We start from the raw sequence: 16079 nt of genomic DNA on the forward strand, positions 1-16079 counted from the left end.
AAAGAATGCAGTATTATCAATGCTATTTCTTGATTTGTGTAAATTTACTATTTCAAAACAAAAAACTAACAACCACTTCATAACACTGGCAACCAGAAAATCATGTTACCATATCCAAATTGTCAAAACAGTAATATATTAATAGCCATAAAGAAAGTTATAATAGTATATAATGTAATTAAAAGTTGCTAAGAAAAATTTATGTGAATACTGTTAAGTTATCATTTCTCATTACACACAAGTTGGTTATCAAGAATGGATTACAAAACTCTTTTTGAAAAGTCCTATTCTTACTTTTAAAATGAACTAGAGAATCACTTCCTGGTAGAGAGCATTCAAAAATGCACAATACTGTATTAAAAACTTATTTTTAAAGCATGCTGTAATCAGCAGTAGGGAAGGGAACACAGAAGTCAGACATGATGAGAAAGTACAGTTCAACATATAAAAGAGCCCTGCAGCCTAAATTTATTCATAGCAACCTATAGCCTGGATTTCAACTAGCATAGTACTCAAGGTATAGGAAAGAATGCAACAAGCAAGGTAGGTTCATTTGCAGAACCTAATATCGAGAAAAGCTGAGAAAAGTTAACAGCCAGATGGTGATAACTTGTCTATAGCACCCAAGGCTATCTATCTATGAAGAGAAAAGCTGTGGTACTGTCCTGAAAGGACAGATAAATAGAAAAAAGAATAGAGAAATGAAAAATAAATCCTTACATATATGATCAATTGATTTTCCATAATGATGGAAAGAACACGTCATTTCAAAAGAAGAGTCTTTTCGATAATTGGTGTGGGGGAATGAACTCAAAATAGATCAAAGACCTAAATTTAAGAGCTACAGCTATAAAACTCTTAGAACAAAGGGGAAACTCATGATCTTGAATTTGGTATGGTTTCTTAAGTATGACACCAAAAGCATAGACAACAAAAGAAAAAATTAATAAATTGGACTGCATCAAAACTGAATCCTTTTATACATCAGACACTATTAAGAGAGTGAAACTCTTCTGTTGTGCTCACTGATATACTCAGTTATTTCATTCTTTGGACTGTGTAAACAAAGTGTCCCTTCCATTACTTTAAGTTACTTCAAATCTCACTACAGAAAAAATGCAAAGTTATCAAAGTGAAATAACTGACTAAAAGATAAAACAGCAAACTCAATTCATAACTCTAGTGAAGAGCTTAAAGTGTTTTTAAAATGTTTTTTACTAGAATTATGAATTGAATTTGCTGTTTTATCTTTTAATCAATCATTTCAATTTGATCACTGTATTTTCTGTAGTGAGATTTGAAGTAGACATACAAATGGCCAACAGATATATGAAAAGATGCTTGACTTCACTAGCTCTTAGGGAAATGCAAATCAAAATCACAAGATATACCTCATACCTGCTACAATGGCTATTATCAATAAGATAAGTAATAAAAAGGGTTGGAGAGGTTGTGGAGAAAAAGGAACTCTCATTCACTGCTGGTAGGAATGTAAATAGGTACGGCCACTATGGAAAACTGTGGAGGTTCCTCAAAAATTAAGAACAGAGTTACCATATGATCCAGCAATCCCTCTCTGGGTATCTATCTGGAAATTTTAAAAATATCTATTCATAAAGATATATGTATCCCTATATTCACTGCAGCATTATTCATGGTGGTCAAGACATGCACAAAACCAAAGTACCCTTTGATAGAGTATTGGATAAAGAAAATGTAGCACATATATACAATGGAATACTAGTCAGCCATAAGAAAGGAGGAATACTGCCATTTGCTACAACATGAATAGATCTTGAGAATATCATGCTAAGCAAAATAAGTCAGATGTGGAAAGTCAAGAACTATATTGTTTCACTCATATATGGGATAGAAACTGAAAACAACAAATGATAGATATAATAATACAAACAAAAACTCAGGCACAGTATGGTGGTTACCACAGGGAACGGGGGTGGGTGGAGGGATGGTAGAGAAGAGTAAAGGGGATCAAATATATGGTGACAGAAGGAGACGTGACTTTGAGTGGTAAACACACAGTGCATGTATCAGATGGTATATTATAGAACTGTACACATGAAACCTATAGAATTTTATTAACCAATGCCACCCCAATATATTCAATAAAATTTTAAAAACTATTTTAATCTCTTTAGGTAAGAAATTACTAAACTTTAAAAAACACATGTTAATAAAACATAAAAATAATTATCAAGCTTTATCCTAAGATTTAATGAGAAGCTAAAACTTTTTTTTACTAAAATAGACATTAGCATAAATACCTCTAAAACCAGCTAAAGACATATAACTAGGGATGGGATTTGATGAGTATATTGTTTTATTTTCAGGGTTATTTATACCTCAACTTTAATTCCAGTTTTTCTCATAGTAGTTCTGTCAATATTTTCCTCACACACAGAAAACAAGATACTGCCATAGTAGTTTTTGGGAAATGGAAATAAAAACCACCACACCTAGTCACAGCCACTTCCTTCTTGCTTGGCAACGTACGTAATATTTTTACATCACTTAAAGACAAAATCCAAGTAATTAACACTTACAAAATCTTTTGATTATTTTCTCCTCTGAAAGATCTACTTTACCACTCATCGATGCTTTGACTGACGTGTCCTGGGTCTTGTCCCAACTAGTAGAGTCTGATACTCAATTCCGTCACATAATGCCAGATGCCTGTAATGACACCTGCACTGTTAGACCAGCTTCTATTAAAGGTCCTTCAGGAAAATTTCCTGAAAGGGCTCCCACTTCCCTGGTCTCCCACAGTAGCTTCTTGCTGTTACACACAGCCTCCATTTTAGAAAGGACTATTGCTTTGATAACTGTGGTCACAAGTAGCAGGTCCAAAGCAATCCTGCTGAACTCCACACAATGATGATAGTAGCAGAGCCATTACACCCTATCTTCTGACCCAAACAAGGCTGGTGTTAGTGAGTCCCAGGAAGAAATATCTCACTGATCACTGGGAAGCTAACTGCAATTCTCTGTCTAGTGCAAAATGAAAGTAGGAAATGAGCAAGATTACTGATGAGGTAAAGTTACACTACTCATTCTGTATACTTATACTAAGATATGGGCAGATGCATGTTCAAAAAAACCATGAGCTACTGTTCCAAAAAGCCTGCAGAACTTACAACTAAGCCATTCACTATTTTTGTATGTTATATGTATGCCCAACAGAGTCTAAAATTGAGAGATATCCTTTAAATAGACACCCAATAAGGTAAGATATCTAATAACAGAAAGTACAGAATAGAAAAAAGAAAAACTAATTAGGGATATATCCAATATACAGAAAACAAATTTTTTAAAATATACCCTGAATATTACTATCAGCACTGTGCATCCTCAAAAAACAACCAATCTTTATTTCAGTTGTTTATAACATCAGCTTTATTCTTATCCTTTTTATTGAATTTATTGGAGCAACACTGGTTAACGAAATGTACAGGTTTCGGGTGCACGATTTTACAAAATCTGTACACTATACACTGTATTGTGTGTTCACTACCCCAAGTCTAACATTAGCTTTAAAAAATGTTTTTTTTTAAATGGAAGGAAAAAATTACTTTATTCAATGACATGAGAAGACCTTTTTCTCTCATATATATATATATGAAAGAAAAATACAAACACACACCCCCCACACACATAATTATTAGCATTACCAACTGTTCCAGTTTGCCTGGGACTAGAGGGATTTCCAGATAATTCTCTACCAAATAAATCAGCCTAATTAATACTGAAAGGTCATGATTTACTTTGCCCAAGAAAAGGGCAAGCCAGGAAAGTTTCTTTTAAGAGAAAGAATGAATGAATAAAAGTTGTATATTTACTTTCACACAATTTACCCTTAGTATTTCAGTTCCAGGGTCTCAAAATAGAGAAACAAATAGCACATGGGGAATTTAGCCATTCATTTGTAGATAATTCTGTGAAGTTGAGGATGAGGTTTATGATAGTCAGTGGGTGAGGAGAAGCTACCAGCTGAATCTCTCTGCAGTCACTGCCTCTACTCAAGAGAAGCAACAGCACCCTGCTGAATAAGGGGCCAGAGATGTGAGCCTAGAAAAACAGATACAGTTCAATGGCCATGATCCACTAAGAAGACTACAATAGGCAGCTAGGAAGTCCCAGGTACATCCTAGCCATGCGCTCCGAAAAGGGGGAGTCAGTTACAATGAAAAGAAATCAGACTACAAGTTAGATAACCTGGTCCTAGTTCCCATTCTGCTGCCAAGTAATACTGTAACCTTGGGTAAATAACTTTTCTGGGTACCTCAGTTCCTCAGAAACGAAAGGAGGGTATTGGATTAGATGACTTTGAAGCTACCTTTTCAACTGCAAAGCTATAGTAATCAAAACAGGATGGTACTGACAATTTTTAAAAAAAGACATAAATCAATGAAACACTATGAAGAACCCAGAAATAAACTCACATATATATGGTCAATTGATTTACAACAAAAAAGACAAGAATATACAACGAAAAAAACGACAGTCTCTTCAATAAATGATGTTGGGAAAACTGGACAGTCATACGCAAAATAATGAAACCAAACTACTATCATACACTCTACACAAAAATTCAAAATGGAGTAAAGATCTGAATGTACCTGAAACCATAAACTCCTAGAAGAAAACACAGGCATAAAACCTCCTTGACATTGGTCTTGGCAATGACTGTTTTGGTTCTGACACCAAGAGCAAAGGCTAAAATAAAGAAGTGGGACTACATCAACAAAAAAGCTTCCGCAGAACAAAGGAAATAATCTACAAAATAAAAAGGCAATATACTGATTGAGAGAAAATATTTGCAAATTATATATCTGATAAGGGGTTAATATAAAACATAAATAAACTCACATAACTCAATAGCAAAAACAACCAACCAAACAATCCAATTAAAAATGGGCAGAGGATCTGAATTGACATTTTTACAAAGAAGACATACAGACAGCCAACAGGTACATTAAAAGATGCTCAATATCACGAATCATAAGGGAAATGGAAATCAAAAACAAAATAAGATGTTACCTCACACCTGTGAGAAGGGATGTTATCAAAAAGACAAGAAATAAATGCTGGTGAGGATGTGGAGGAAAACTAACACTTGTGGATAGTTGGTGGAGATGTAAATTGGTGCAGCCACTTTGGAAAATGTTTTGGAGGTTCTTCAAAAAATTGAAAATAGTACCACTACATGATCTAGCAATCCCACTTCTGGGTATTCATCTGAACAAAATGAAAATACTAGTTCAAAAAAATATATGTACTGCCAAGTTCATTGCAGTATTATTTAAAATAACTAAGATATGAAAAGAACCTAAGTATCCACCTATGGATAAAGATGTTATTTATTTACATACACATACAAGCAATTTCTGCCATTAACAAAAATGAAATCTTGTTATTTGCAACAAAATGTTTAGACCTTGAAGGCATTATGCTAAGTGAAATAAGTCAGAAAGAGAAAGACAAATAAATACTGTATGATCTCATATTTTGAAACAAAAAACAAAGTTCACAGATACAGAAAACATGTATGTGGTTGGGTGTGTATGTGTGAAATGGATGAATGGATTCAAAAGGTACAAACTTCCAGCTACAAAATAAGTGAGTCATGGGGATGTGATGTACGGCATGTTGACTATTGTTAATAATACTGTAATCTTATTTGAAACTTGCTGAGAGTAGATCTTAAAAGTCTTTATTACAAGGAAAGAAATTTTGTAACTATATATGGTGACAGATAAATAGACTTGATACGATGGTCGTTTCTCCAAGTACACAAATATTGAACCATCATTTTGTACTCATGAAACTAATAATGTTATATGTTGATTTTACTTCCATGTGAACAAAAATGGTGCCTTTTCACATATTTGATTTTGGCCTATGAAAGCAACTATAATCCTTAAATCCTAAAAAACTGTGTTTTTGATAATTATAAGAAAATTATTTTATAAGAAAATATTTGTAAGAAAATTGATTTGCATTAAATTGAGTAACAACCATGAAATTAAGAAGAAATACTGAGTTTTAATGCCTAATAGAATGAAAAAGTGAATAAAAACAAGCAGGGGAAGGGCAATGAGGCTACAGTTTATTCTTGGTCCTGTATGTGAAAACATCCCATTGCCGTTAAAGAATTAAAAAAAGAAAAAGCCTATAGTGTTTGTACTTGTGGATATTTTCATAGAATTTTATATTATTCTTTTTCAGTGTATTTAACAGGGTCTGCTTCTGGGTTTAAAATACCTCTTTTCAAATTCTCAAGCTCTAATTAAGAACAGAGTGGAGGGACTGATTAAATTTTAATAAAGGGGATTCTTTAATAAAAGAGATCCTTTGACACTGTATATGTATATCAAGTCATCACATTGTACACTTTAAATATCTTATAATTTTATAAGTCAATTTTACCTCAATAATGCTGGGGGGCGGGAAAAATTCTGAAGAAGAGATCAGGGGGAAAGTATGATAAAAATCTGTGATAGAGAACCAGCTGGGCCAGTCAAAAAAGAACACAAGGCCCACAAGCAGATGTTCTCTTAAAGCATTCAGGAACAAAACATAAAAGAAAAGACAAAGAGACATTTCTTTACTGCCATGTGTGAGTCTTCTTGGGACCTGAGCTGCTTTCAGTACTTACCACTGGATGGAAACTCTAATGTGGTTAAATTATTCTGGATGCTGTGGTTAACTAATTGCTGTGGTATTGGAAGTTAAGTTACTTTTTTTTTTTTTTTTAACTTCTGGTTTTTGGACACTTTTTTACCTCAGGTAATTGACATTGAGGTAATTGACATTACTTTGGAATAGAGACCCTGTGACTACTGCTTGGTCTAAGAAGACCATGAGTGACTTTCTGTCCCCAAAAGAAGTTTCCTTTTTCCCTTCAAACTACTTATTTGATTATACTTTCATAGGCTGCGTATTACTATAATACCTAGAAATTTCTCCTAACTGGAATTAGAGTGAATAGCAGACTAGAGCCCTCACTGAACTTTAGTCAGTTTACCTGGCCCTAGACAGCACATGCAAACACAGACATCATACTGTTTATGTCATTCTTAACCAATATTTGTTGAGAATAACTTACCCAGAGTCCAAAGGGGGAAAAGGTGCATAAATTTGACTATGATCAGTCATTTAAGGCAATCAGACAGTTATAAACACATGCAAAATATCCTTACTCTTCTATTTTTATAACCTCTAATTTTCATAGACCTCTATGACTTTACCTGTTTTTCAAAGGAAGAAAGGAATTCAATTAACATTGGCTCCAAAAAGGCCAATGTGATAAATAAATTAAAATATCAATACCTAGGACAAAAGTTTTTCTATTTTGTCATAGCTTGCTTGATTTTTCAGCATCCATTCCCTCCACATCTTTACTATAGCATATATTCATCTATAATGTAAGTGAACTTTAAGACTCTTTTTAGAATTTTATAACATGCCATGAAATAAGTATAAATATCTGAAAATTCAAGAAAAACAAGATTATATAATTATCTTCATGATATATAAAATTTACAATACCAATGGGAAAAATAAAAATACATATGTTTGTTTAAAGTAAAAGTTAAGACAGGGTAAACATGAAAAGCAAACAATTTATATCACCTATGGGTATTAATTACTCAATCAACAATTGCATACTGAGTACCTAGTATGTTGTAGTTGCTTAGGGTCATCCATGAACAAAACAGATTAAAAAAAAGAGTGGAGTTTCCATAAAAATGAGGAAAGGATACAAAAAACAATATATATAATATAATAAATTAATAAATGATTTCTATGTTAAAAAGATGAAATAACAGATAACACAGAACAGAATCAGGAGATGGGAAACACAGTATAGGGAAAGGAAGGCAGTATGAAATACTAACATAAACCCTTATTAATTTTTAATGTGTAAGAGAAATAGCTTTTAACAAGTGGGAAGGAGAAGAAATAAATTAGATAATTTTTTAAAAACCAAAGACTTGCCTTGGAAAGCTCACCTAGAATTATCACAGCAAAAAGTATGAAAATGTGCATCTAAGGAAGTTTGCAAAAATGATACATGCATGTGAATTTCTTCTAACAATTCATAGAGCAAATTTTCTCATATATCTTACAGTCCTCAGGAGCAAATATCCCAATATTCAAACTGAAATAAAGAGCTGCATAAAGCAAATGATTTTAAGCACTCCTGACTAGAGGAACAGAAAAGATAATGGATGAGAAGTATACCAGTTACAGCATGTTAGGTCAGGGAAGGACTAAAGATTTAGTCCACTCATCGTATTTTAAAAGAACAAAAATTAAGGTCAGAAGCTAAACCACCATCTCAGGGTTACCAATCCCAGTTAGAGGCAAGCGGTGAGCCTTTTTTTGGGGGCGGGGCGGGGAATTGGGGGGCGCATCTAGAAATCAACTTCTACAATACCATATTAAATGAGTAAAAAACTGTAACAAATTAGACAAATTAGTTTTAAATGCTCATTTACCAAAGATTAATAAAATACTATAAAGAAAGCCTGGCTCAATTACTTTGTATAACTAATTTTTAAGCCTATGTAATGCAAAAGCTTTTCAGTTTGATGTAGTTGCATTTGTTTAGTTTTGCTTTTGTTGTCTTTGTCCTAGAAGACATATCACAAAAAAATAAAAATAAAAAATAAGACCAATGTCAAAGAGTTTATTGTCTCTGTTTTTTCTAGAAGTTTTAGGGTTTCAGATCTTACATTTAAGTCTCTGATTCATGAGTTTATTTATGTATATGATGTAAGAAAGTGGTATTATTTCATATTTTTGCATGGATCTGTCTAGTTTTTCTAACACCATGTATTATGGAGACTGAGTTTTCCCCAATGTATATTCTTGTCTCCTTTGTTACATATTGACTGTATAGATGTGGGTTTACTTCTGGGTTTTTCTATTCTGTTCCATTGACCTATGTATCTGTTTTTATGCCAGTACCATGCTGTTTTGATTACTATAGACTTATAATATAGTTTGATACCAGGTAGCATGATACCTCCAACTTTATTCTACATTCTCTGTATTTTAATAAAATTTTTATGTATTTTAATAAAATTTTTGTTTATTTTATTATTTTTATTGTATTTTTTCCATTACCATTTATCCCCCCATGCCCTCTTCTAACTCAGAGAGAAAGGAGGAGAAAGAAAGAAAGAGACAAAAAGAGCAAAACATTGACTTATTGTTCCACTTATTTATGCATTCATTGGTGTACTGGTGTATGTGCCCTCACCAGGTATTGACCCTCTGCTCTAACCATCTGAGATACTGAGCCAGGGCCTTTTTCTTCAATATTGACTCAGCTATTCTGGGTCTTTTGTGGTTCCATATAAATTTTTAAATTATTTGTTCTAGTTCTGTGAAAAATAGAAGGAAACCATCAACAAAACAAAAAGGAAACATACTAAATAAGAGAATATATTTGCAAATGATATATCCAAAAAGGGGCTAATATCCAAAATATATAAAGAATTCAAACCGCTCAACATCAAAAAAAACAAGCATCCACATAAAAAGTGGGCAGAGAACATGAAGAGATACTTCTCCAAATAGGAATATAGATGAACAGACATATGAAAAAATGCTCAACATCACTAATAATCAAGGAAATGCAAATCAAAACCACAATGAGCTATAACTTCACACCTGTCAAAGTAGCTATTATCAGTATATCGACAAACAACAGTGTTGGAGAAGATCTGGAGAAAAAAGAACACTCATGCACAGTTGGTTGCGTTGTAAATTGATGCGGCCATTATGGAAAACAACACAGAGGTTCCTCAAAAAATTGAAAACAGAACTACAATATGACCCAGCAATTCCACTTCTGGGCATTTATCTGAAAAAATTTAAATGAAGAGTTCAAAGATATATATGCATCCCTGTGTTCACTGCAGAGTTATTTACCAGAGCCAAGATATGGAAAGAGCCTAAGTGTCTAAGGAGACAAATGGATAAACAAGGTGTGGTACATATATACAGTGGAATGTTACCCAGCCATTAATCAAGAATAAAATCTTGACAATTGTGAGAATATGGATGGATCTAGAAGGGTTTAGGCAAAGTAAAATAAGTCAGACAGAGGAAAGACCAAAACCATATTATTTCACTTACATGTGGAGTCTAAAAAATAAAATAAATGAGCAAACAAAACATAAACAAACTCACAGAGAACAATACAAAGGCCAAAGATGGGAGAAGGTTGGGGAAAGAAAGGAAAAATGGTTGGTGTGGTTATGAAATACAAACTGCCAATTAAAACTGTCACATAAATATAAAATACAGCCTAGGGAATATAGTCAATAATATTATAATAACTACGTATAGTAGTAGATTATCAGGATGAGCACTTCATGTAAGGTATATAAATGTCTAATCACTATGATGTACACTTAAAACTACAAGGACTTAACTACCTTATTGTTGCTGAAATATAACAGTCAAAAATAACTTCTATAACATTGGATATAGACACACTATAATCACAAATTTCATCCGAATTTTCAAGCACATTTCATGGACTAGTAATCAAAGGTTCAAGAAAGTTAAGAGATTTGCCCATAGTGATAGCAAAAAGAAGCTTCAGAATTACATACTGTGAAAAACTCACTTAAAAATAAAAGAATTTTGCATTATACAGATATTCAGACAATTAGTATATGAATAAATATGGGATACTGTACAGAGAAACTGATCTTGTCCATAAAAAACATTCTGTAGTTACATGAGTTTAGGAAATGCCTTATATTCTATTCTTTGCTAGATTTGCAATGCGTGTTGCCATATTAGGCACTCAGAGAAGTTATGAAAGAAACTTGCGGTTCTCAATGTATTTACTGTGTATGTAATCATTTTTCTAAGCCCACTTAGTTATACAGCACCAAAAATCAATTTAGGCAACACTGACATAAGGAAAGAGACTCCAATATGACTTAAGACCTTTAGTGATAGGATTCAAAATAAGATGCAGCGTAAGGTGTTACAACCTCAAAATTCTTCAGTTTTAAACAACGAGATGATGTTGGTGGTAATAATGGCAAACAATTTTTTAAAACTTATTAATTGAACAACTGTTTATTGTGGCTCTTTATGTCAGGCCCTAAATTTTATACTAGGTGCTCGAACCAGTTTTAAATCCCATCAGTGGATCACCTAACAGTGGCAGCTCCTCACTTCTAAAAATCAGTCAGGAACAGAATCACTCCGCTGCACTTGCCTCTGAGTGCAACAGCCTCATCTGGGCAACCTCCCTTCTAGATGATGTCCACCTCCAGAACAACGCCAGTCCCTAAACTCCATGCTTCCTAAAAACTACCTAAGATTAGCATTCTTCCCTGCTAAGAGACTGTGCGTGACCAGCACATATCTTTCCTTTTTTTTTTTTGTTTTATGACAAGAAACAATAAATCCAGTTTTCTCTAATTCAGATACTGAATGATGGTTTATGTTTCATAGTATTTGAGAAAATCTGCTCTGACAACCCTATCAACCTAACCACAACTACTCTCTTTTTTTCCCCTTAACTGTTATTTTGAAAGATTTCAAATCAACAACAACAAAAAAAAGTACAATGAATGCTCATACATTCTTCACACAGAATCAGCAATTGTTATCATTTTGGCACGTTTGTTTTCTCCCAGAATTATACACACATTTATATGCATACAAACATATTACACATATACATACATATCATTTATATCTATTTTTCTTTGAAAAGCAAACATTTGAGTGCTTTCCATGTGCCTGGCATACTTAGATAAACTGTCATTTAAACCTCTTAAAGACCCAACAACCCATTATCACTATGCCTGTCTCTCCCCCCTTTTTGGAGATATTCCTTAACAGTAAGTGAAATTATGTTTCTTTGTTGACTTTCACACACTGGGCTTATTTTGTCACCTAGATCTGGATGAAATAGCAAATCTCTTTTACATGTGATGGATCTTCAAAAATATGAAAAAAGCTGCTTCAATATTTTCCAGGTAAATAGTGTCTTTTTAAAAGTTTTATTGAAATATCACTTATATACCATTAAATCACATGTTTACCACAATCCAGTTTTAGAACATTTCCCTCATTCCAAAAAAAATACCTCCTGCCCATTTACAGTTAATCCACATTCCCATCCCCAGCTCAAGGCAATGACTAATCTACTTGAATCCTCTGCAGTCTTCAATGTTAAAGACTCCTCACTTCTTATCCTTTAAGTCTACTTAAATGGCACATCCTTGGGAAGACCTTTTCCAACTATGAGCATTTCCAATCCTCACTTGAATAAGAGAAGCTCAGCATTTATTAGGTTTATATATTGAGGACCTGTTCAACATAACATTTGAAGATAGAGGTTCAAAATTTTTAAATAAACAAAATGAATGAAAACCTCTAATCTAAGTGTTGAACAAATCACCATCCAATATAAACACCTGTAGCCAAGAATTATCCTTGAGACAACAGGTCAACACTTTGCAGGCTAGGAATTGCTGAACCGACTATCAGGTTGTTTGTCTTTACTATAATTCTCCATTTCATCCATAAAAACATCTTGCTGAAAGTTTGTACTATACTGCCATAAAATTACCCTATCATGAAGGGAAATTATTTTACTCTGATAGGAACTGTGAACTCATGCAACTTCTAATAACTAAAAATGCCAGAATTTTCGTTGAGATTGATGTGACGTTCACCTGAGTGTAAAGACTAGAATCTCCATTCCCCTAACACTTTTAAATAAAGCAAACTTATGTCAAAATTGTAACTTAATTATATTTCCTTAAATAGCCTTCTTAAAAAAAACCTAGTAATAATTAATACCACTATTGTAAATATATTCTCTCCTAATGTACTTGTATTTCCAAGATTTAATTTGTTACCCAATAGTTTCAGTCTCATATACTATAATACTGACTAAATGAACATGTAAATTTAAAAATATGGAAAGCAGTGCAAAGTTGTTATATTACCAATTAAGCAACTTGGAAATTAATTTTGCAAATATCAATGACTGCCAACAGGAAAATACATAATATATTCCAGTTGTAGTATATAATACATTCCATTTGCTCATTCACAAAGGGCTTCAGCTTCAATCAGAAAGTGTGCAAGACAACTGTCTTTCTAGAATATGTAAACTAGACAACGATCAGTCACTTTTGTTCTGAAAAAATTAAGGAAAGGTTTATCTCTAAGTCTCCATAATTTTCTTCAAATCAAAATGAAATTTAGTATGTCCAGAAGAAATGCATTTTATGTCTGTTCTCCAGAACATGGATAAAAAAGTGATAACATGAGAAAGACGTTAAGACTTAATTAGGGTGGGTCAAAAAGTTCGGTTTTTTCCATAAGATGGCTCTAGTAGTACTTAAGTTGTCTTTAACTTCATTCGAAACAATTTTGTTAGACTGCACTGTGACAGCTGTCACATCAGCATGCATTTTTAAAAACTTACCAAAACTGGTGAATTTTTGTGGAGCCATTTTAATATTGCAGGTGGAATAAAATAAGCAACATTTTTGGTATATTATGCTTTATTATTTCAGTAAAGGTAAAAACACAACTGAAATGCCAAAAAAGATTTGTGCAGTATATGGAGAAGGTGCTGTTACTGATCGAACATGTCAGAAGTGGTTTAAGAAGTTTCATGCTGGAGATTTTGCTGGACGATGCCCTATGGTCGGATAGACCAGTGAAGTTGATAGCGATCAAATTGAGATATTAAATGAGAACAATCAACGTCATACAATGCAGGAGATAGCCAACATACTCAAAATATCCAAATCAATAAAGTTACTGGTGAAAAATGAAAAACGTGTCTTTTATTTTAGGGAAAAAAATATACGGACTTTTAGCCAACATAATATATGTAACAATTCTACTAGGAATAACATATTGTGTATAATGAATGATCTTTTGGTTTTACTTTAAATTATATTCTACAACTTTAAATTTTGGGTATGTAGTAAGAATCTTTTATAGATGTTTACACACACTGTCACTGAAACTTGGATATTGAACTCTAAGATATACTTTGAAAAGTTTAGTCTATATTTCTAGAAGCTTAAAATAAGTAACATGTGCAGTCTTCTAAATGTACTAAAAATACTCATAAAACATCTATGTACCTTCCAACCACCAGCTTGTATTTTATTAAATATATTTATAAGGACTAGCTTTGTGGTAGCAAATTCAAATATTAATAATAATTAACATCAATAAAAAAGTAGTTAACACCTAGGCTTAGAACCATCACAGAATCCTACAACTTTCAAACTCCTTTGCTTATTATATAAAAAGTCTTTGAAATCTGGCTTCTGTTTTTGGTTCTGGCCTTACTTTCAGCCATGTATCCTTTCTCCATGCCTTACATATCAAACTATCTGTAGAGAGTTGACCACACAATGATTTCGTATCTCTGGGCCTTTGTATGTGATGTTCTCTCTGCCAAATATGTCTTTGTTTCTTCTTTCATTCAACTAATTCCTTCAAAATTTAGTTCGAGGGGCACTGTCCTTAGGAAATTGTCCCTAATCCCCAGTGTAACTTAGGTGCCCCTCTGTGGCATACTGCAACGATAGCCTTAATTCTTTAACACACACACTATCAACTCCCATTGTCAAGTAACTTTAAATGCCTTCACACTATAATCCTGAGCTTAATCATGTTATATACTCTGGCTAATAAGATGATAGCAGATGTCAGCAAACATTGGCTAAGAAGAATTTACATTTCAACTTGTACTCTTGCACTCTGCTATTGCCATGAAAATGTGCCCAAGCTAATACACTGAAGACTAAAGCCACATGAAGCACAGCTAAGTCATCCAGTTCTCCCACTGAGTCATCCTAAATCAGTTGAACAGGCTGACAGTCAGCTGATAGATGACAGAACCCAGTCAAGACTTGCGGAGCTGCCTAACTTACTGTCCTAGACACATAAACAAAAATTCTGAGGTTTTACTACTAAGGTTTTATGACTTTTTGTTATACAGCATTATTGTGGCAACAAATGACAGATCCACCCTCTTAGATGCTTCCATAGTCTTTATCATCAATGGACGGAAAGAAGAAGGGTGGGATCAAAAGGAGAGTCTTGTTGAAAAAGAAAATATTCTTTTGGAAAACACAGATGTGATGAAGAAGAACAGCTATTTAGATGGATTCGTCTCCCACTAAGTTCACTGGGATTTCAGATTCCAAGGAATTATCCCCTTGGTGTTCAATTTAAGGGGGAACACACACACTAAATATTGGCAGAGCAGATTAAAACCTTAAGGCATTTAGGTAATATGTCTGTTAGATGAAAAAACAAACAAACAAAAATTTACAATTCATGTTACTTGTGGATACAATGTTAGCCGGAAAGAGCCAATAATTGTAGTACTTTGGCTGACAACAGTATGCAGTTATGCAGAAGATACCAGGGCAGAGAATCAAAGGATGGATTCTTAAAAATCTCAACATTCTCATAATAAGAGGTAATTTGCAGAACTTCAAAGATGCAAAAGAGCCCTGGCTGGTGTGACTCAGTTTGTTGGAGTGTCATCCCGTAACCAAAGGGTTGTGGGTTCGATTCCAAGTTGGGGCACATACCTAGGTTGTGGGTTCAATCCCTGGTCCAGGCACATACAGGTGGCAACCAATCAATGTTTCTCTTTCACATTGATGTTTTGCTCTCTCCCTTTCCCTCTCTCTTTCTCTCTCTCTAAAAGCAATAAAAAAAAATGTCCTTGGGTGAGGATAAAAATAATTTTTTTAAAGATGCGCATGGAAAAGGGCCCCCATTACTTCCTTCTTCTATATTGTCATATGTAGTTCCCATACCTCACTGCTTCTGCACACTTGTCTCTACCTAGAAGGCCTTGCTGTAGCCCTCAACCTGCCACAACTTTTCATATCCTGTTTAATACCATCATATCTTCTAAGGTCTTGATCAAATGTTTCCCCTTCCTTGAAATCATTTCTAAAATCGGTCACGAGAAGAACTACTTATACAACCCTGGAAATGAGTACATGCATATTTATAGCATA

At 33.6% G+C, this 16079-nt stretch overlaps 1 protein-coding gene across 2 annotated transcripts in view; it reads right to left on the reverse strand.

Annotated features, from left to right (window-relative positions):
• SUPT3H (SPT3 homolog, SAGA and STAGA complex component) overlaps positions 1-16079 on the reverse strand; it is a 485803-nt gene that overhangs the window by 249507 nt on the left and 220217 nt on the right. The window lies entirely within an intron of this gene.

This window comes from Pteronotus mesoamericanus, unplaced genomic scaffold, assembly GCF_021234165.1.
Source record: "Pteronotus mesoamericanus isolate MK-2021 breed Mesoamerican mustached bat unplaced genomic scaffold, CSHL_Meso_final contig_20, whole genome shotgun sequence".
NCBI classification, from domain to species: Eukaryota; Metazoa; Chordata; class Mammalia; order Chiroptera; family Mormoopidae; genus Pteronotus; species Pteronotus mesoamericanus.